Genomic DNA, 22,446 nt, shown 5'->3' with positions numbered 1-22,446 from the left:
GTTACGAGACAAACGTAAATTATGCCGTAAATGACTTCCATCTCATGATTATCGTGTTCAGACGTGTCGTTTACTTTCGTCATCTATTCACGCCACGTGATACATGATTTTGTATATGTGGAGCTAGCGAAACAGCCGCGATTGTGCTAACAGCGTAGTATAAACTCATATTTTACAAGACACGCATATTGGTGCGCGTATGCACGGGGCAAGGAAGCGCACACGGTGAACACACATGTCGCCCGAAGCGAGAAAGGAAAAAGAGGATATATATATATATATATATATATATATATATATATATGTATATATATATATATATATATATATATATATATATATATATATATATATATATATATATATATATATATATATATATATATATATATATATATATATATATATATATATATATATATATATGCTTCGATATTATGGTACCTTCATGCAGAAAAGAAATAGTACTGCGTGGGGATTTCAATTCACACTATGTGTCTTGGGGCTTCATATCTGATGTATGCGGAAGACGTTTGTGGGAATTGACGCTTGATAATAACTTTTCCTGCTTTAACTCACACGTTGCTACATTTGTAAGAGGTAACTCTAAATCGGCTATTGATTTAACATTTTCCAGCTCCACTTTAAGCATATCCTCGTGGAATATATTAGATTGTGCTACAGCGATCATCTTTCCATTACCTTTGAAATTAAGTTCCCGAGGTTTAGTTCGGCAGGGAAAGTTGGCTCATTCGTGAATTATGCTAAATTACAAAAAAACTTAAATTCTACGTTAATTTTTGCGAGGAAATGCAGGAAGCCCTTAGGGCTATGAGTCTATGTGCGGTGTTGAAACGATTATTAAAAAATTCAACGTTTACTGTAAACTCGAACACAGCGGGATCTTTTAGCCCGTGGTGGAGTCTAGAATGTGTCAGGGGGTATAGAAAGCAAAAAGCGGCTTGGAAAAAGCTGTTAATTAACCAATGCCCCAAAAATGGGAGTGATTATAAATTCATCTCCGCCGATTTCAAGCGTCTAGTGCGCAAAGCAAAAGAAGACTATGGTATGAATAAATTAATTACCTGTGTAAGTCTAAAAATAGGAAAATGCTTTTCAGGTTTTTGCGTGCGAGAAAAATGGTTCCACAGGCAGAAAGCATTCATTCCACCATTATGTCTCCTCGCGAACTCTCTGATTTCCCAGAAAATATTGCCAAAGGCTTGCAAAGGAAGTTTACGACAGTTATGCCAAATTTCATGGTGAAATTAAGGGTGGATTGTGATTTTCAGGAGGTATCTTTAGCTGAACTGGCGGATGTGATGATGAGCTTATCACCCACTGTTCCTGGACCTGATGGGGTGACCTCTACAATGATTAAAGTGCTATACGAAATATCCGCACATGAAATCCGTAATACAGTTAATTATTCACTGAAAAATTCTGGGATTCCGGCAGATTGGAAGCTTTCCAAAATAATTCCGATACTTAAGAAACAGGGAATGAAGTATGCTCTGAATAACATAAGGCCTATTTCATTGTCATTAACCTGGTCGAGCTTGTAGAGAGAGTCCTAAATGCCTGTATAAAAAACTATATCAATGAACATATAATATTGAACCCAGACAAAATGGCTTTAGATCGGGATGCTCCATTTGGTGTGCGCATGTGGATTTAGAAAGTTGCATACAGCTGGCTCGGCATCGCTGCGAATACTGTGCACTAGTCACTCTAGACTTAGCTAAAGCGTACGAAAAAGTGGAATATCCTATCCCAATCCAGCAGATGCAATACCATCGCTTTCCAAAATATATAACAGTATGGATTACAGAGTTTGTGAAAGACAGATAATTTTATTGCTTCTGGGATGGATGCTCTTCTAAAAAATATAAGCAGACACGAGGTGTACCTCAGGGCTCAGTATTATCCCCGGTGTTATTCAACATATTACTAAGTTCCATTCCAACTCATCAGGATATCCAAATTGACGTGCATGCACATGATATTGCTTTTTTCGCAACAAACAGTGATCTGCACTCATTTTATTAGGCATTACAGAATTACATGAACATGCTAGAAGGATGGCTTGACAATATCCATATGTCATTGAACGTCAAAAAAAGTGCGCTTCCGTCATTTTCTTTTAAGGATCATGTCAACAATTCCCTGATGTATCGTACCGAGCACATTCCCCAGGTCGATTTCCTAAAATACCTAGGCATCGTATATAATAGGACGCTAAATTGGAAAAGCCATATAGACGAGGTTGGTTGTAAAGCGTCACGTGCCTTGGGGTGGTTACGCAAATTGGGAAACAGAAAAATAGGATTGCGTAGGAGTTCATTGATAATGATTCACAAGATGTATGTGCGGCCTATTATGTAATTCGTGTGCGCATTATTTTCAGGCAGCGTGGCTTACAAGATGAGACAGTTAATATTATTAGAAAGAGAAGCTTTGCGCTTGTGTCTTGGACTCCCCGAATTTGTGGCAAATAATGTTTTGTATGTGGAAGCGCGTCTTCCACCTTTGTTACCTCGGTTTAAAATACTTACAGCTCAAACTACTTAAAAATGTACAATTCGCCTCTGCGACAAGCGTCTTACATTTTTATTCAAAAACCAACCCCATTTTTTAGAACACATTGGTCTAGACTACACTCCCCTCAGATTAGGTTCGTCCAAGCGCTGCTAGAGCCTCTCAATGTAAATATTTATCAAATTGCCATAACAAAGATGCCTAATTCAAAACTTCAAATAAATGTGATGATATTTTCCCCTCTAATGTGAAAGAAATGCCCCTTCGATATTTAAATAATCAGTTACAAGGTTACTTGTCTCATCTGTCCATAAACAACATTATTGCGAAGGATGCATTCGTATTGAACGAAAACGCTGGAGTAGACATCTTCTGTACTTCTCTCGTCTGCTCTTTCTCAGTTCGATTACCAGATTACACGCCTATATTCATCGCTGAATTATTTGCTATAATTCTAGCGCTGCGTAAACTTCTTGCAAGCGAATCAGAAGCGGTCATACTTACCGATTCTCTCTCAGTATGCACTGCACTATACAGCAAAAAAGTTGACATTATTGAGTATGATTAGCAGTTTATTACCAGCAAACCTGAAAAAATTTTACTTGCTATGGATACCTGGCCACTGTGGCATTTATCCAAATGAGATGGCAGACTCGTTAGCCAAAGCACCTTTAGGCGGACCACTATTACTTATTTTACATGATTTCGCCTACGTAACAGCACTCAGATATAGAAATGCTTGTTTGCACAAAGAAATAGAAAATTATCATTAGATAAAGTCAGAGACTTCGTACATCTAAGATTTTGCTGGAACAAACACTGGTGTGTAGCTCGGCAGTTAGAAATTACAATCACCAGATTACGATGCAGAATTCCGCATCCGAATCACTACCTACATAAAGCTGGACTAACAGCATCTCAGTTGTCTCTTTTGGAAGGAATCAGAATCAATAGATCATTTCTTTTTATCATGCCAACGGTATTCTTATCAAAGGAAAAGATACCTGGTCGAACCAATTGAAAAGCTAGGTTTAAAAATAAACGTGGAAGTAATTTTATCCTTCGGAGGGATTACATTAGGTTATAGCCACAGGGAGGTTTTCTCTGCTGTGTGTGAGTACATAATGACAACAAAAAGATTATCTTGTTAGTCTATTGTTATTATTTACGGCTACGAGACTACCTGAATGCCTGACTTTGCACCCTTAATGATCCTGCCGCCTGGTTCTTGGGCGATACCCCTTTGTCTGCGAGTTCCAGCAAAGCTGAAGGTTCATCATCAACATCATCGTCATCATCATCATCATCATTCGTTTTAGACCCACCATTACCTCTGTCTCAAATCGCATCTGATAGCCTGCATCGCTCCCTGCTCAGATATACTTCTTTTTCGATTTTTGGCTTTTCTTTCTATATATTTTTTTCAGTCTAAAATCACGTCTTTGAAAAACCATAAGCCTTTTATTTAAGATCCTGCCACCCGGTTCTTGGCCAATCCCCCTTTGTGGGTGTGTGCCAGAGTATCAAGGATCATCATCATCAACATCATCATCTAACCAGTCGGCCGCTTCCTTGCTGCCCCTCACGACCTAATAAACGACCTCTTTCAACTTCTACCGCTCTATTTCAAACGTAACAGAGTGGTGGAGGAGCTGGGTAAGCGCTTCAACTACGGATCGATCCCTGCCACATCTTCGACGAAGCGGTCGACTTGCCGGTCTCCCACCATCTGCCGTGAGTGACTTCGACATGCCAAAAAAAAAGCAGGTGTTCCCAGGACAGCACCGTCTGGTCCGCTTCCGTACTACCGAGTTCCACCGCCCTTCGGAGGAAAAGCCGAAGAAAATGTCTACACCTGGCTCACTAAGTACAAACGTGTGGCCAAGTCCAACTGTTGGGATGCAGCCGCTACGCTAGCCAACGTAGTGTTCATCTGACCGAAACCGCACTAATATTGTACAAGAACCAGGAGGACGCACTCACGACGTGGGACCTTTTTGTTGGAGAGCTCAGGGCGTGTTTTGGCGACTCGGTTGCTAGAAAGAAGCGGGACGAGCGAACACTGTCGCAACGCGCACAAATACCAGGTGAGACATGCACCACTTACATAGAATAAGTGTTAAGGCTGTGCAACCATGTCGGAAGAGGACAGAATTGGTCATCTGCTCAAAGGGATGCTGAGGGCGTGTATAATTTTCTAATTAGAAAAGAAAGTTTCAGTTCTGTGTCCGACGTCATTCAGCATTGCTGAGTGTTTGAAACGCCCAAGATGCGTCAAATCGCACCCAAGTTTGGTCGGCTGGCTAGCTTTACAACTGTTGGCAGTGTGGACACGAATCAAGGCCTCGACCTCTTTTCTACCATTCAACAGATTGTTCGTGAGGAACTGACCCACCGAGAAATGTCGTGTTCGACAGCTGACCAACCCGAATTGTGTCTGCCACGTGAGGCTATGGATGTGCCTCCTTTGACCCCATGGCGACCGACGATGAGCGTGGCAACTGTGGAGTACAGCCCAGCCCCACAGTCAAGGATGACAACCAGATTTCCCGCGTCGCGGTATGACCGACGCTCTCAGCGCATGCCTCCTCGACACCCGACGTCTCGTTACGACGTACCCGACCAGTACTTCCGTTACTCAAGAACAAATGATGACGCTGGATTCGTCGACGAGCAACCAACGTTTCGACCTCAGCCGTTGTGCTATTCCTACGGTGTGCCAGGCCACATATCGTGGCTTTGTGACCGTCGGGTGACTCCTCGGTCTCACCAACTATGCGTCTTTTCACGACCCTTCAAACAGTCTCATGGTGTCCGGCGGCTGGCCCACATACCACCTGATGACAACTATTGACCCAGCAACTTCTGAAACTACTCCCCGGCATCTGACAGGATTTTAACGCCCCCACCGCGACCTCGTGCTCATCGTTCTTCTTCACCGCTGCGTCGCAAAGCGCCCTCTTCGCCACCGGAAATCTAGCCAGCGTGGCCAATGGGGGTGAGGTCCCTGGAAACGTGCTACTGACAGAAATTCATCCTGTGTGTATGTTTAAACACAAAGTGCGTGTTTTGGTGCATTATGTGCCTGTGATGGCCTTGGTGGACACAGGTGCAACAATTTCCGTCGTCATGAGCGCTTCTTTTACAGACGTGTTAGGGCGGAAAGTTGTTTTTACCTGAATGAAACTTCGACGTTCTGTGGAGTGAGTGGAGAGCCGTTGCGCCCCATTGGTGTGTGTAGTGCTGAAGTATTTTTCGTAGGCCTTATGATAACGTCAGAATTTGGGATTATTCCTCGGTCGACACATGACATCATTCTCGGCATGGACTTCTTGCGAGAATATGGCACCACTGTAGACTGTCGTACGCGGAAAGTCTTTGTGAGTGGCCAGATGCCGTCAAAACTTCTGGAAACTCCAGCGGACGATCAAACTACGCTGTGTGGTTGTGGGGATACGTTCATACCTGCATTGTCTGCTGTTCGTGTTTCTGTTGTTTGTCGCGGTGCGCATACCGACAGCTTCGATGCGAGCGTAGAGCCAACGCACATAAACTGCGTGAAGGAGAATGTATTGGTTCCTCATTGTTTGGTGTCGATCAATGGCGAACGAACTGTCCTATGGATTTTAAACTGTTCTTCTGAGCCCGTGACACTACCCAGTGGTTTGAAATTAGCTTCGGTCAGCAAAGAACACGCGACCTTATCAGTGGTCCAGCTAATAGACGTGCCGAAGGAACGTGCCGGAACTGGTTGTCACAATTTGGACGGGGCGCTTATGGCAACGATAAATAGGCCGCTTAGCTCAATCGAGCGCTGAACTTTAATGAATGTGCTGTCGAAGCACGTTTCGGCATTTCACTTTGCCCTGAAGGACAAAGTAATCCCCAACCCCCTACTTCAAACCCGCCATACCATCAAAACTGGCGCGGCAAGTTCGATTGAAAAAAAAAACCATATCGTGTGTCCCCGCCAGAAAGACAAATTATCAACGACCAAGTGCAGGAAATGATGCTAAAGGGAGTGGTACAAGAGTGAGCCAGTCCATGGGCAGCACCGGTATAAGAAGAAAGATTGATTTTGGAGGCTTTGCGTCGACTATCGCCGACTGAATGCCTTGAATAAAAAGGACGTATACGGCGGCCCCGTACAGAGGACGCAATAGTCTGCTTACATTCGGCCTCTTATTTTTCCTCCGTAGACTTACGATCTAGTTATTGGCAAATTCCGATGCACCCAGAAAACAAGCAAAAGACTGCCTTTGTAACCCCTGATGGGCTCTTTGAATTAAACGTGATTCCATTTGGACTATGCAATGTACCGGCAACGTTCGAGAGGTTTATGGACACCATTCTTCGTGGCTTGAAATAGAACAACTGCATGTGCTACCTCGACGACGTCAACATCTTTGGCCGCACGTTCAGTGAACACAACTCTCGTCTGGATACTGTTTTGAACTGTATCCGAAACGCTGGCCTAGTTTTAAACTCGAAGAAATGCCACTTCGGAGACCGCCAGACGCTCGTGCTCGGGCATCTCGTTGACAAGGATGGCATCCACCCTGACCCCCAGAAGACAGCAGCAGTTGAGGCGTTCAATGCGCCGCGTTCCGTCAAGGAGCTTCGTAGTTTCCTGGGGCTTTGTTCGTACTTCTGCCGCTTTATTCTGAAGTTTACCGACGTGGCGTATCCTCTCACATGCCTCTTACAAAAGGACAATTCCTTTGAGTGGACTCCGGAGTGCGATTCTTCATTCCGTCAATTGAAGTTTTTGCTGACGTCAAGACCCGTCCTTCAGCACTTCAGTCCTTCTGCTCCGACGGAGCTCCATACGAATGCTAGCGGCATAGGTATTGGAGCCGTATTAGTACAACGTTACGGCGACCGCAAACATGTCATCACATACGCAAGTCGCTCCCTAAGCAGGCCGGAACGAAACTACACTGTCACGGAACAAGAATGCTTGGCGGTAATATTTGCAATTCAGCGGTTTAGGTCTTAAATGTACGGACGCTCATGCACAGTCGTAACCGATCACCACTCGTTGGTTGGCTTGTCAACCTTCGTGACCCTTGTGGCCGTCTAGCGCGCTGGGCACTCCAGCTAAAAGAATACAGTTTTACCGTCGCTTACAAGAGTGGTCGTTGACATGCTGACGCGGACTGTCTTTCACGTATGCCACTCAGCACTACGGAATGCGAATCTGATGACCTTGACCAGCTTGTAGCGTCTGTGTCTCCTACATTCCCGGACTACCCCAGTTTCAGAGCACAACAGCGGGAAGACGCTAAACTAGCACCACTATTCGCCGCTGCATCCACTTCCAGTATTGCACGCCGTTTCTGTATGCATGATGAACTGTTGTTCAGAAGGAACGTCTCCAGCAGTGGCACGCGTTTCCTTCTAGTGGTCCCGGAGTGCCTGCGAACAGTTATTATGAGTGTCATGCACGATGACCCTACATCTGGACGTTTAGGTTTGGCGCGAACGCCTCGCCGGAATAAAGAGTGCTTTTATTGGCCTGGTATGCGAAACTCCGTTGAGAGTTATGTGGCAAGCTGAATGTAAAGTCAGTGTCACAAACGTCCATCAGCTGGTTCAGCTGGTGTTCTACAGCGAATGCCATCTCCAAGAGCACCTTTCGAACAAGTGGGGATTGACTTTCTGGGCCCCTTTACAAAATCGGCTAAAGGCAACCGATGAGTATTTGTTTGCGTCGACTACCACACATGCTACTGCGAGACGTCGGCCGTCTCCTCCACAACTGCCAGTTAGGTCTCGTCGTTTTTGCTACAGTACGTCATCCTCCGACACGGCCCACCTCGCCTGATTATCAGTGATCGTGGACGACAACTCACAGCGGATGTCGTGGAGGAGCTACTCTGTTTGTGTGAATCCCGCCTGCTTCACTCGACACCATATCACCCCCAAGCTATAGGACTGACGGAGCGTACCAACCACACGACTATTTACATGTTGTCTATGTAAGTCTCATCCGACCACAAGAACTGGGATGACGTATAATCTCGTTCATTACGTGCGTGCTCAACACCGTGAAGCATGAGAGGTTATAGCCCTTTATTTTTGCCTTATGCACGTTCGCCCCGGCACACAATCGACACAATATTACATTTCTGTGATCAAGACAACACCACTGTCACCGGGACTATCTGCCTTACCGAAGAAACGCGTCGCATAGCTCGACTGCGCACATTGGCATCTCAAGACAAAGCGAAAGCACGCTATGACATTCACCGTCGACCAGTGATTTATCGCCGTGGTGATCTGGTGTGGTTGTGGCCTCCGATGCGCAAGCGTTGGTTATGCCAAAAGGGTTTGGCCATTTACGATACGATAGACTTTTTGTCATTGTCGACAGACTTACAGAGGTCAACTAGGTAATAGCTTGTCTCACGGCGAGTGGTCGACGAGCTGCCAAAACTGAAGTGATTCATGTTGCCTGCCTGAAACTGTACACGTCATGACAACTCGGCTGACTCGTCCGGCGGCCTTCGTCTGCGTGGAGAGGAATGTTTCGCACATGCACGAAGACAACAAAGCGTATACGGTGACCACACTTGTCGCCCAGAGCGAGAAAGAAAGAAGAGGATCAGGAGGATCTCTAACCCCCCTGCCGCTACTAAGCTGCCTCTCACGATTTAATAAACGGCCCCTTTCAACCTCTACCGGTCTCTTTCAAATGTAACAATATAAGGATTATCATGTTTGGACATGTCATTTACCTTCTTCATGCATTCACGTCAGTTATTACAAAATTCACTATATGGGAAGTTAGCGAACTGGCTGCGAGCGCATCGTGAGCGTGGCATGTAGTCCTGTTGTTACATGAGACGCTCTTCATTATTAACTTGTTTGCAGCAGTCACATACCTTCTTCATTCATTAACGTCCTGTACTACCAAGTTTGGTATATGTGAAGCTAGCAAAACTGCCAGGATCACATCATTAGTGTGGTATGTATTCATGTTGTTCACATGTTTAAATGCCGACGCGCTTCACTGAATGTCAGTTGATCGATGGCCGTCGCACTGTTTGCTGCCATCAGTACCAGTGTACATAGATGTAATATGAATGTCCGTTGGCTGGCCACAAGTTCGGCCAAATAAACAGTTAAATTTTAGATAAGCCGGCTCTTCCGTCATCAACGTCACTACCCCGTGACAATATTCTCAGTTCTCTTTCGAAATAAATCCAATAAATCTTTGTAGGAAGTGGCACATCTTGCAAATTATAAGTAAACTTGTAGGGTAACTTCCATTGAAGCTGATGTATCCAGTATTCGGCGGCTTGTGACCCCTTTCGCCATCTAAGTGAGGAGGTGACAACTAACGACAAACAAAAAACGAAAAATACAATACAATGGTAACGACCTTGCGCATTAGTACTACATTGCGCGAACTTGAAAATATTTCTAATTACTTATTCTTTACGTGCCGTTATTATTACGCCATTTTATTGCGCATTGTGGCTCGCTAATTGCATGCGAGAGAAAAACAAAAAAATTGGCAAATCTTACGTACAGAGGGAATCGATGATAAGCGGAGCACGAATGAGAAAGGTTGATATGTCAATTTAAAATCAGCACGAGCTTACGAGGTGAAGGTAAATGATGCTGTACATGACCTTCGTGTCATGATTATCATGTTTGGATGTGTCGTTTATTTTCCTCATCTATTCACATCAAGTGATACCAAACTTGGTATATGTGTAGCAAGTGAAACGGCCACGAGTACGCTATGAGCGTGGTATGTTGTCATGTTCTTACATCACACGCGTGTCAGGGTTATCTTGTTTGCACCGGTCATATACTTTCGTCTTCCATTGACGTCACATTTCACGAAACTTGGTTTATGTGGAGCTAGCAAAGCGGCCACGAGCGCACCATGAGGGGCCCTATATACTCCAATGTAGCGTTGACACGCGCGCACGCTGGGCACAGCGACGCTACGTTAGCAAAACATGAGCGCTCTGTAGTGTGATGCCAGCTGCGACCAGCGTCCGTCGGCACGGCCCGACGGCAACCGGTGTGAAATGTGACATGCTGCATTTCGTTCCTATGCGTTACCCTGACAACACTGCATCTCCCTCTTTTTGTGATGGAAAGACGCCGGACGCGCTGAAACGCACACTTGTCAAAGCAACGGTGTGTTGCGTGCACCTGCGAGTATGTGGCAGGACTGGTGCATGGCGTCGCAACGCCGGCGTGACGCGTCAAAATGAACGCCGGTGAGCACGCGCACCGCGCCCAGTCGAAATGTATTGGTGCCTTCACTGAGGCATGTAGTCATGTTGTCACATAACACACATCTCGAGATTCTCATGTCCGCACCAATCACATACCTTCGTTATCCATTGACGTCACGTACTACCAAATTTGGCATGTGTGAAGCTAGCAAGGTGGCCGAGAGTGCATCATGAGTGTGGCATGTAGTAATGTTACATGGCACGTTGTCGTGATTATCATGTTTGTATGTGTCGTTTAACTGTGCCCTCCTTTTGCATCGCATAATACCAAGTTTGGTACATGTAAAGCTAGCGAAACGGCCGCGAACGCATCATGAGCGTATCATGTGGTCATGTTGTTGCATGACACGCATCTCATGTTCGTCACGTTTGCACCAGTATCATACCTTGGTCATCGATTAACTTCGCGTAATACCAAAATTGCTTCTAGCGGCAAAACGGCCACCAGCGCGTCATTAGTGTGGCATGTAGTCATGTTGTAACATGACACGCATCTCGTGATTATCGTGTTTGCACCAGTCCCATACCTTCGTCATTCATTCACGTCCAGTAATACCGAATTTGGTATATGTGACACTAGCAAAACAGCTGCGAGCGCATCATGAGCTTGGCATGTAGTCATGTTGCTACATGACATGCATGTCATGATTTTCATGTTAGGGTCTGTCGCTTGTGTTCACCATACAATCATGTCATACAATACTCGTTTCGCAGCATGCCTTGTGAACGAAACTGCCGTGAGAGCTGCAGGACCATTAAATGCAAATCATGACATTCATGTCATCCATGTCATGATTTTCATGTTACGGATAGTCAAAAATGTTCTTGATACAGTCATGTTATGTCGCATCAAGCTTCATATTGATATCATTATCGAAACGGCCATCACCCCACCTCAGTGGTCTAGTGGCTAAGGTACTCGTCTGCTGACCCGCAGGTTGCGGGAATGAATCCCGGCTGCGGCGGCTGCATTTCCGATGGAGGCGGAAATGTTGTAGGCCCTTGTGCTCAGATTTAGGTGCACGTTAAAGAACCCCAGGTGGTCGAAATTTCCGGAGTACTCCACTACGGCGTCTCTCATAATCGTATGATGATTTAGGGACGTTAAACCCCACATATCAATCAAATCAATCGAAACAGCCAGGAGAGCTGAAAGTCGTAGGCGGCTAGATAGATAGATAGATAGATAGATAGATAGATAGATAGATAGATAGATAGATAGATAGATAGATAGATAGATAGATAGATAGATAGATAGATAGATAGATAGATAGATAGATACGCTCAAAGTCGCCGAAGTTCGCTAAGAAATGCGTCGCATTAAAAAGCCAAAGACTGAGGATCCAAAGTTGTTTTATTAGCCAAATGATGTGCTTAAAATATGCACAAAAATAAAAAAGTCACAGCTCTGCTGCAAAGGCGAAGCAATGAACGCGATGGCAACAATTTGAAAGGTCACGCGCAGAATAGAAAGCAGAGCGAGACGTGCTACGCGTTTCTCGCGCACAAATATACGCATGATACCCACGTTACTAGATACTTTTTTCAGTTTGCAAACTGCGGCGCCGCGAGTGTCACCCTTCCCTGTACCGGTCAAAAAGCCGCAAGCGCGCCCCCTCTCGGTGGTGCCGTCTGACAACGGCACCGACGCTGTCAGCGTTGGCGTGATCTGCATGGTGCCGGGTGTTTCTTAATGTCTTCAACTCAGTCATCGCTTTCCCTGTGAGCTACACAGCTCACATGTGTCATGTGACGGTTCTTGAATGTGAGAAAACATGCCTCGCTGCTTTGTGGCTTGTTGCCGAAGTGGGTACGATTCGACGAAATCCGCGGCCGAAAAGAGACATTTTTTCAAGCCTCCCGCTGACGAGGTGCGCCTTCAGAGATTTCAACCATAAATTAGAAAGCAAGGAAAAGGTGGCTGTAGCAAACAAAAAAGCACGTCTCTCGTAACTCTGGCTCTTGCCTTTGAAGAAAAGTGGCTTCCAGTTTGTTTGTTTCAGTGTTCAGTAAATTGTGTGTAATTTGACTTTGTTCAGTGTTCAATAAATTGTGTTTCATTTGACTTTGTGTTCTCGTCATCTCGCGCATTTTATAGCCTTAAAAAGGCCAAATTTTTATTGAAGTAGTTTGGTATCTTTCTTCTCAAATAATGCGAATCATACGATTCAGTTATCTGGAACGAACAAGTCGTTCTGGGCTTTACACTTTAACATATCCGGCGTCATTAGATGGCTGTAGTGCGTGGCTCATCGTACAATAATATCGAAGGTTGTACGGGCCAAAACCATGATATGATTATGAGGCACGTCGTAGTGAAGGGCTTTGGAAATTTTAACCACCTGGGGTTTCTCTAACGTGCACCTGAATCGAAGTGCATAGCCCTCTAGCATTTAATCTTAATGCTGTGGCCCACTGTCAATGGTTTTTTTTTTTACATAGGCAATCGAATTTTAAAGAACAGGAACGCAAAAGAGCTGTATGAACAGAAGTCCCGCAAGATTTGGGCATCGCGCTTACGTCTCTGCCGTGTGGCATCGCCTTAGCGGCTCAACTGGTGATTTACTTGCACACTCGTAATAACCTTCGCTCACCCTCTCGGGAAATAACTCCCATTACACAAAATTAACCGCGAAAATTCCGTTTAACATTGCGCGAAGGCTCCGTTACGATGCGGCGACCGGTCAAATGGCGTCGGAAGCGCCACCTAGAGAGCGGGAAACAAAGGGGGCCGCGTTTCGCCGCCGCATCCCGGCGGAGTTTGCAAACTGAGGTAATCTAGTAACGTTGCATGAAACGTACTCACAGGTATGGATGCAGCTTGCCGTTTGAACGGTGAACAACGTTCTTTTGGTGGCTCAGTGGTCATTCTTTCGTCGACACTCACGCGCGTCGGACGCAAGAATCATGTTCTCCGTAGGAGCGACGTTCGCGGCACATACTAGCCGCGGTAACACGATGAGCGAAAAGCAAGACGCAGGATACGAAGTAATTTTGCCACCACTGCCCAAGAGATGCGTCGCGCAAAACACTGTTTTTACACGGTGATGTGCGCGGCAGACCGTATCGAGTAGAGGATTTCCGAGACGCGCTCGGACTTACAGGACTGCTGCCGGAGGTGTTTGCACTGGGGGCCTACAAGATAAATCATGGCTGGGCAGTCACCATGAACAACGCGGACGCTACGAGACGCTTGCTGGACGTGAAGGAACTGAAAGTCAAGGGTCGACGCTGCATCATCGTAGACCTCGAGGATCAGCAGGTGCGGCTGCGTCTTCATTGGCTGCTGTATGACGTCAACGATGAAGACGTGCGAACGGCGTTGGCGGCTTATGGGAAGGTCGTTCAAGTCACCAGGGAGAATTGGCGTGTTCAAGGAGTCAACGACAAGGGGTCAACCACACGGACTGTGCTACTTAAGCTGAAGAGTGGCGTAAAGGTTGAATATCTCCCGCATCAAATCAGGGTGGCTGGTGAACTGGCCCTTGTGGCTGCACCTGGGCGGCCAATGCAGTGTCTGCGCTGCCAAGGTACTGGCCATGTTAGAAGAGAGTGTAAGGTACCCCGATGCTCGCGTTGTTGGCGGTTTGGCCACAGCGAAGACGCGTGCATGCGCACGTACGCATCGGCTATAGGATCAGCTGAAGGTGACACAGCAGAGTTGGTGATGGACGTGACCGAGGCTGAAGACGCGGCGAAAGGCGCAGGCGACGTGGTGAACCCAGAAGCTTCAACAGGTACTGCCACACCGACTGGTGGTGATGAACCAACAGTCCAAGCAGACATTGAATCTGGGGAGGTTACTGAAGAGCCAGCCGGCCAAACAGAAGAAGGCTTCACAAGCACGCCATCGAAGGAGCCTGAGTCGGTGGATTTAACCAAACTTCCAGTGTCGTGCGAGGGTATCAGTGGTGGGGCGTCAAGCAAAAGACCCCGCGAGCAGTCTGCAGGACGGCGTGAGGCGTCCAGTGAAAAGCATGAAGAGGGGCCACCGGCGAAGGCGACTACGTTCAGACGCAGCAGCACAAGGCTGCGTCCCAACCCGATATTGGACAAACACTGGCCACCTTTGCCCTCCAGTGGCACGGGTCCACCCGGAGGCTCCGAAGATGTCTAGCTCTATGCTAGACGCTAAAGGTAAGCATCATGCCCCGGGCTAACTTCTTCACTGTGTAGACATGGCTTTTGCACCGAAACTTGGAGTGGCAACGTTAAATGTTTGAGGTCTTGCCGCCAAGCGGAAACAGAGCCAAGTCTACAGGCTGCTCGTGGATCATGATCTGGATATACTAACTGTACAAGAAACAAAAGTAGACGGTGAGGAGGAGACCTGGGGCATGGTCCTGAGGTTTACGGCGCGTTACTACGCAATTGTAAGTCATGCAATAGGCACGTCTGCAGGCTGTGTTTTATTCATTAAGAAGTTACCGGGTCTTGTAGTGCAAGATACCTTCTCTTGCCCGCCTGGTAGATTGGTTTCCTGTGATTTTGTATTGAATGAATGCCAGTGGCGTATAGTGTGTATTTATGCGCCAACCATTTGCGAGGAGCGATCACTTTTTTTCTCAAGCCTAAAGCAGCACTTCACTTTGGAAAGAAAATATGTATTACTTGGTGATTTTAACTGCGTCCTCAACGGGCGAGATTGAGCAAACGGACGCGCCATTTAAGATAAAAGTAGTAGGACGCTAGCGGTCGTAGTCACTGAATTTGAGTTGAAGACGTGGGCAGCTGCATGGAGGGAACGCGGGATGTGCGTTTCACACACTTTCAGGGGAATAGCCATCCGCGCCTTGATCGCATGTACATGTCGCTTGAATTAATAGCCCACTGTAAGACATATGCTGTCTACCCAATACACTTCAGTGATCACTGTTAAGTTAAATGTGATATGGGAGAGAAAACAAACGGTGGAACTTTCTCATGGGAGCTGTGGAAGATGAATGCCACTTTGATCACTAACGAATATTTTGTAGAACAGGTAATGAACAGTATCAATGAAATAAAAAAGGATGATGAAGTTAAACTTGCCGAACAATGGGAAGAGTTCAAGCAGCGAATAAAAATAAAAGCTATTGATCGTTCTTGCGCACTGAGTTACGAAAGGAAATAGACAGAAAAAGAACTCCGAAAAACTTTGGAAAGACCAATAGACTTGGAGTGCAAACAACCGGGGGAGTATAAACTTGACATACGCAATATTAAGCAGAAACTTGCACTGCATGACGAGGAACGTTACCGCGGTGCACTCGTCCGTGCTAGGGCTGCGGCTTTAGCTGCTGGAGAGACGCCAACCAAAAGAGCGTTAGGAGTGGAGAAAACAAACGCTCGACTGAATCATATCGGAAAAATAGAGAAGGATGGTCACGAAGTAACTGATACGGACAGCATTTTATCCGTATTTTCAAGTCATTTTGAAAACCTTTTTGCGTGTAGACAGGTAAACCTAGAAAGATTTAAAGAAGAATATTTAGGACGCACGCCGCAAGTGAGCGAGGAAGTGAAGAACGCTTTGGAATTATCTATATCTGCATCTGAAGTTGAAAGGGCGATTGATAAGTTAAATCCCGGGAAATCTCCAGGACCAGACGGTCTTTGTGCCAAGTGGTACAAATGTTTTAAAAGTGAATTGTCTTCAATACTTGCGGGCGTTTTTAATGAGGCATATCAGGAAAAGAAATTACCACCATCCTTTGGGGAATCGCGTACCGTTCTGATTCCGAAAACAGACGAGGTTGAAAATCTCAGGCACGTCACAGCGTACAGGCCAATCGCACTGACAAACGTAGACTGCAAAATATTAATGAAAATTTTGGCGGCTAGACTTCAGTCAGTAATAAAAGATATCGTCGGTCCACACTAAACGTGTGGAATCAAAGGTCGGTCCATAGTTACAAACGTTCATAAACTGCGATCCGTGCTCGAATGTGTTGACACCAGTCAAGCTCATGTGGCCATACTCCAGCTGGATCTGGAGAAAGCGTTTTATTGCGTTGCCCACGCTCTTTTGTTTGCAGTATTGAAGCACGTTAATGTTGGTAAGATAATTATTGACGGAGTAGCCATGGCATATCGGAGTAGTAGTACGAGACTGATTATCAAAAAGACATTGCCCCCCCCCCATTAGAATTGAGCGCTCAGTGCGTCAAGGTTGCCCTGTTAGTCCACTGTTGTTTGGCATCTATATTGAAACTTCATGTTGGTCAATATTGCAGAACGACATCATTAATGGGTTTAGAGTACAATCTTCAGAGGTCAAACTACTCGCATACGCTGATGATGTTGTGATTTGTAGCACTTCCTATGTCGGTATTGAAGAATCAATCAAAGTTTCTTAGTCTTTCGCCGAAGTTACAGGAAGCCACATAAACTTAGGTAAATGCCTCGGCTTCTGGCATGGATATTGGCCTTCAACACCAGAATTTTTTGCAGCCATTAAATGGACAAGAACGCCAGTTAAATATCTCGGAGTACCGCTCGAGACATACAAAAATACTGATGAATATTGGACACAGCAAACGAAAGGAATGAAAGAGAAAGCGAATAGGTGGAATGCAACTTATCTGTTCATGTTTGCTAGGGCTACTGCATGCAACTGGTTTTTTGTGACTAAGCTGTGCTATGTGATGCAAGTGCTGTACTGTTCCCGGGTCAATGTGCAAAAATTACATCGGGTGTTTGCAATATTTGTGTGGGGGTCTAACTGGGAAAGGTGCAGTCACACGAATTTGTTTAGACGGGTGAAGTGTGGAGGCCTTGGGCTAGGACATCTGTTTATCAAGCAGTTAGTAAATAGGTTTTTCTTTTTTTTTGTGAGACAAGAGATCATTTTCTACTAACAGCGTGTCAAACAAGACTAAGTAGACTGTTGCCCGAGTTTGTTGTGAGCACCCATGTTACCACAGGGGCTGTGCAAGAACACATGAAAGAAGTAGTGGCCAGCGTATGGTTTTTGTGTGTTCGTTTTTCAACTGACTACCTGTGGTCGGTTGGAAAGAAAAAAACTGTACAAAGATTTGTGTGACACGATGCTCCCCATCCCGCTGTAAAGAGCGCAATATACAGCACGCAAGGGTCAGAACGTACTTAAACGAGTTGAAAAGATGCCAGCAACTCCAAGTGCGAAAACGTTCTTTTTCAAATTACACACGGGAACACTTCCTGTAAGAACCTTCCTAGAGGCGCGTGGGTTTTATATGCCTTGGGGATCTCACTGTCTAATCTGTAAGAAACCGGAAACTATCGACCATGTTTTCCTGCACTGTTGGGAAGGAGTTTATTTTTGGGACGTATTACAAAGGACAATCAAAAAAGAGTTCCCTTTAGACCCTCATTGGATCAAGTATTTGGGAATAGAGAATGAGGATAGATTACCTTTCGATTTTATCGTGATGACTGCCTTGCACAGTATATGGCGCTCTAGAATGGCTGGATTTCATTGTGACCCAGACAGAAGACCAGCAAGAGAGTATTCTAAAGAAAGCATCTCAAGATTACTTGAGGTAGTAAGAACAGACGAATGTGTACCTTTATGGGTAGAAAGGGTAGAAGCCCTACTGACCATGAAGGAATTCTAGGACGTGATGTGTTATAGTAATGCTTGACGGGCTTAGTTATTTTGAAGTTTTTTGTATTGTTCGTAGTGAATCGTAGTCATTTATCTTAGCAACCTGTTTGTGAAGTTTACCAGAAATAAAGAAAAAAGAATGTGGTGGCTCAGTGGTTAACGTCCCGCTTTCGCGACGCAGAGGTCGCACGTTCGATTCCGCACGCCATAGTGCTTTCTTTCTTTTTTTTCTTGCGTTTTCATATATATAGATACTATGCATGATATCAACGTCGACGCCGACGCACATGGCAAAATCCAGCCAAGAGTGTCTGTGTCATTGCTATCGCAATAAAAGGCGATTGCGAGACAACTATACACGAGCACAAAAGCATATCTGTTCAAAAACTTAAGTTGCCCAATTGTCAAAGACCAATTCCGCGCGGCGGCAGCTATAAAAACATAGCTTTCGTAGCTGTAGAAGACAGCGTCTCGTTCCTTAGCGTGTCGCGTTTACCGTCACCAAAGGCGAGGGCATGCTGGCTGTGCACCAGCGCAAGCAGGCGGCAAAAAAAGGAGCAGCTATTTTGAACTCTAAAACATCACGCCAGTGAACATCACATGAAATAAGTAAATTACTGAGGGTACTCCTGAAACCACCACAAAATTGAGCGATGCTTCATTGACTCGGCAATGCGCCGAACCAAAGAGCACGCCGAGCTAAACGCATGCTCTGATACGAAATGCCTGGTTACAGCCCCCCACTGCACTTACAGCCTTTAACGATAAATTAAGCCAATACAGTTAGCCAGGTGTGTGATGCACCGTAATGTAAGCTTATTATGAAGTTTGACATATACAAAATGACAAATATACGAAGAAAAATTCTATTGAGTTTATAGCTTTGGTTGTTTATTACCTCCTCACAAAATCGCGCTTCGCTCATCGTTGGGCGTTGATGCCAGTGGCAATAGGTTTCCGACACTTTTTGTTGCAACTTTGGCAACTCATGTACTTTGACAATGCTCCATGTATGTACCTAATCCATAGAGTAATATATAATAAGTTGAGAGATAAGACTGCCATAGTATGCTGCGACTTTATTGAGTTCGCAGTACTCCAAATGATTGTTGGGAAACTTTTGGGGCCTCAGAGAAGGGAGACCGCAGAAAATAAAGTCTCGAAGGGCATGTTTTAGTGATTAGGAGTATTATACAGTCTCCCAGAACAATTTTATGTACGTCTTCGGCAATGAGCCGATAGCATAATATTTTAACGTGTCATTTGCAAGCACCAATTAGCTTCTTGTAAGCTGCACCGCCAGAGCCGCGCGCAGACGATGCCACTGTGTGTCTATGCACACAGTTTAACTAAAACATGACAATCGTCGGAGCAGCGAAAACTTTTTTTTATTTTAAGTTATATTCTTGATAGGCGAAAACCCCTTGTGTTAATATTTGATGAACGCGGGTACAAAAAGAGATAGTTTCATCACACTGCAAGACGCGGAAGTACAGCTGAAATATCGTGAGTATGAATTATACACAACAAATAAACGTATAGGCAACATTATAGAAGAAGATATACAGAAGAATAAAACTGCAATAAATGCACACAAGTATGCTTACAGTGCACAAGCAACAGGGCAGTATTTGCCGTAGCACTTTATTTCTGCACGAACTGAAACAAACAAAATGTTGGCTGCGTTTTCTTTGCCATCTTCGCAAAAGTTTTCTCGTATGCACTTCACAAGGTTTCTCACGAAAAACAGTCCCAAGCAGTTGTCGCAACAAAACCAAAGGAAATTTAGTTGTCAAGCAAGCTGCAGACGAAGCAGGAGTGTTCACTCAAAATTGATTGATTGATTGATATATGGGGTTTAACGTCCCAAAACCACCATATGATTATGAGAGACGCCGTAGTGAAGGGCTCCGGAAATTTCGACCACCTGGGGTTTTTTAACGTGCACCCAAATCTGAGCACACGGGCCTACGACATTACCGCCTCCATGGGAAATGCAGCCGCTGCAGCCGGGATTTGAACCCGCGACCTGCGGGTCAGCAGCCGAGCACCTTATCCACTAGACCACCGCGGCGGGGCTGTTCACTCAAAATTACGCCCTAGTTTTAGCCAACAAACATTTTTTTTTATTTGCCGCTTCTCTCATTCTGTGCCCGTTGGAGCTTTAAGCAGTTTGCGAATGCCACAGATAACGATACTTAGCATAAATGCCCTTTATCAAAACCTCACGCATTCAGTGAATTCGAATACTTGTGCCGGCACAAAGAAAACATAACAACGCGAGCGGAGACTAACGTTTTTGAGCCACAAAAAAACAAGTTTCTCGTAAACTTGTGGCGCAGCAATAAAACAGTTTTTTTTTCGTGTGAAGCAATCCACGAAAGTATTACACGAAATGAAGAGCAAAAAAAGCTCCCTGCACCGAGCAGAGCAATGCAAGAAATGTTAGTTCGACGCTTCAATGACGAATTCCATACACACTTTAGAAAGTAATAATGACGTTCGTATCCAGCAGCAGCCAAGCTGTGAGGCAAACAAAAGAAGCGAAGACCATGACGTACGCGAGACACGTTATAGCACAACTTATTCGGGTCTCCCAGCTGCTGTCCGTAATTCTTCATAGCTTTAAATGCTCATGAACACGGAGTGTGACAACATTACCATCGCGTCGACGCCATGTCCACTTATCTCGCATCTGATTCATGCCAAACCCTGCACAATCATGTGCATTCGAAGGGATAAAGATCAATAAGAAAGCCACAATTGCAATCACAAAGACACGTAGACGTATAATGCACTAGAAGTGTACTGTAGTAGTTACCTAGTACGCGCGTTTTCATGAAAGCAGGCAGTAATGTGCTGCCATTTTACGGCCGGCGTGGACCTGAGTAGCGCTGCCGCTTTTGACCAGACCACTCTTTATTTTTGTTACTCTGTGCCGTAGCTTCGTCCGTATCGTGTTCACGCTTTTACCTTCAAATGTGTTAAACCAACAAGACTGGTCTGCCATTCATAATGAAATATTGGGAGCGCGAACTAACGGGACACAGAAAAGAAGACAAACGAGCCATTCAACGAGCCAATAGTCTGCCAGTCATACATCCTTATCTTGAATTCAACCCACTCGCATGCTTTCTTCTCTCTTTTTTTTAACAAGAAAGACCTGTATGATGGGGTCTCTCACAGCTAGGCTGAAGAGTTTCTATCACGGATATAAGGTTGGAAATGATGCCTTAACAAAAATGAAACTAAGACAGGGATTCTCGCCACCAGGACGCGAACCTACTATCTTCCACTCCACAGCACGTTTTGGATAATGACTCGACAACAAACCACACGTTTCAGTAGTGATAAGTGTGAGCTATTGAAATGCCTCGTTTACGTTCAGCGGCACTCATATCTCAGTGACTTCAAATTGTTCTTGTTAAGACTAGCGAGGTATAGCTCACCTACACTGGTGTGAAGGTTAGCTATAAAGATTGTCGCTCCGCGCGTTTGCGATGCATGCTTATTCCCTTCTGTCGAAGGAATGAATTAACGGTCACGAACCTTTGTGAAGACATTTCATTTCACTTTAGTTTTCCAAATCTGCCATTTACTAGATCACCATACAGCAATCAGCCATATATCTAGTGGTTACGGCGCTTTATTCCTGACCCGAAGCTTGCGGGAACAAATTCTGGTGGCGGCAACCGCATTTTATAGGGAGGGTGATATGCTCAACACCCCTGTACTCTGATCTTGGCGCATGTTGAAAAACCTCGGGAGGTCAAAATTTTCGGATCTCTCCAGTACGGCGTCTCTCGCAATCATATATTGGCTTCGGGGCATTAAACCTAAGCAATAATAGTTAGTTTTACATGTGTGCGTCACATAAATGGATAAAAAGTTCCAGTATATCCACGGAACGAATGATGATGAGTGGAGCGAAGCATCCGTTCGTCTGTCTCTCTGTCCATCTGTTCGTCTGTCTGTCTGTTTGTCCGCCTGTTACTGTTCTAGTCTGTCTGTCTTTCTCCTTCTGCGCGTCTGTCTGCTTGTCTGTCCGTCTGTCTGTCCAGGCATCCGCCTATCCATCTG

The 22,446-nt window shown here is 45.3% G+C and overlaps 1 protein-coding gene across 1 annotated transcript in view; it reads left to right on the top strand.

Moving 5' to 3' along the window:
* Window positions 1-22,446, top strand: part of LOC119167815 (vacuolar protein sorting-associated protein 4B) — a 50,841-nt gene that overhangs the window by 19,403 nt on the left and 8,992 nt on the right. The window lies entirely within an intron of this gene.

This window comes from Rhipicephalus microplus, unplaced genomic scaffold, assembly GCF_043290135.1.
Source record: "Rhipicephalus microplus isolate Deutch F79 unplaced genomic scaffold, USDA_Rmic scaffold_12, whole genome shotgun sequence".
Classification (NCBI taxonomy): domain Eukaryota; kingdom Metazoa; phylum Arthropoda; class Arachnida; order Ixodida; family Ixodidae; genus Rhipicephalus; species Rhipicephalus microplus.
The sequence above is the reverse complement of the archived record's forward strand: the minus strand, read 5'-3'. Positions and strand labels throughout refer to the sequence as shown.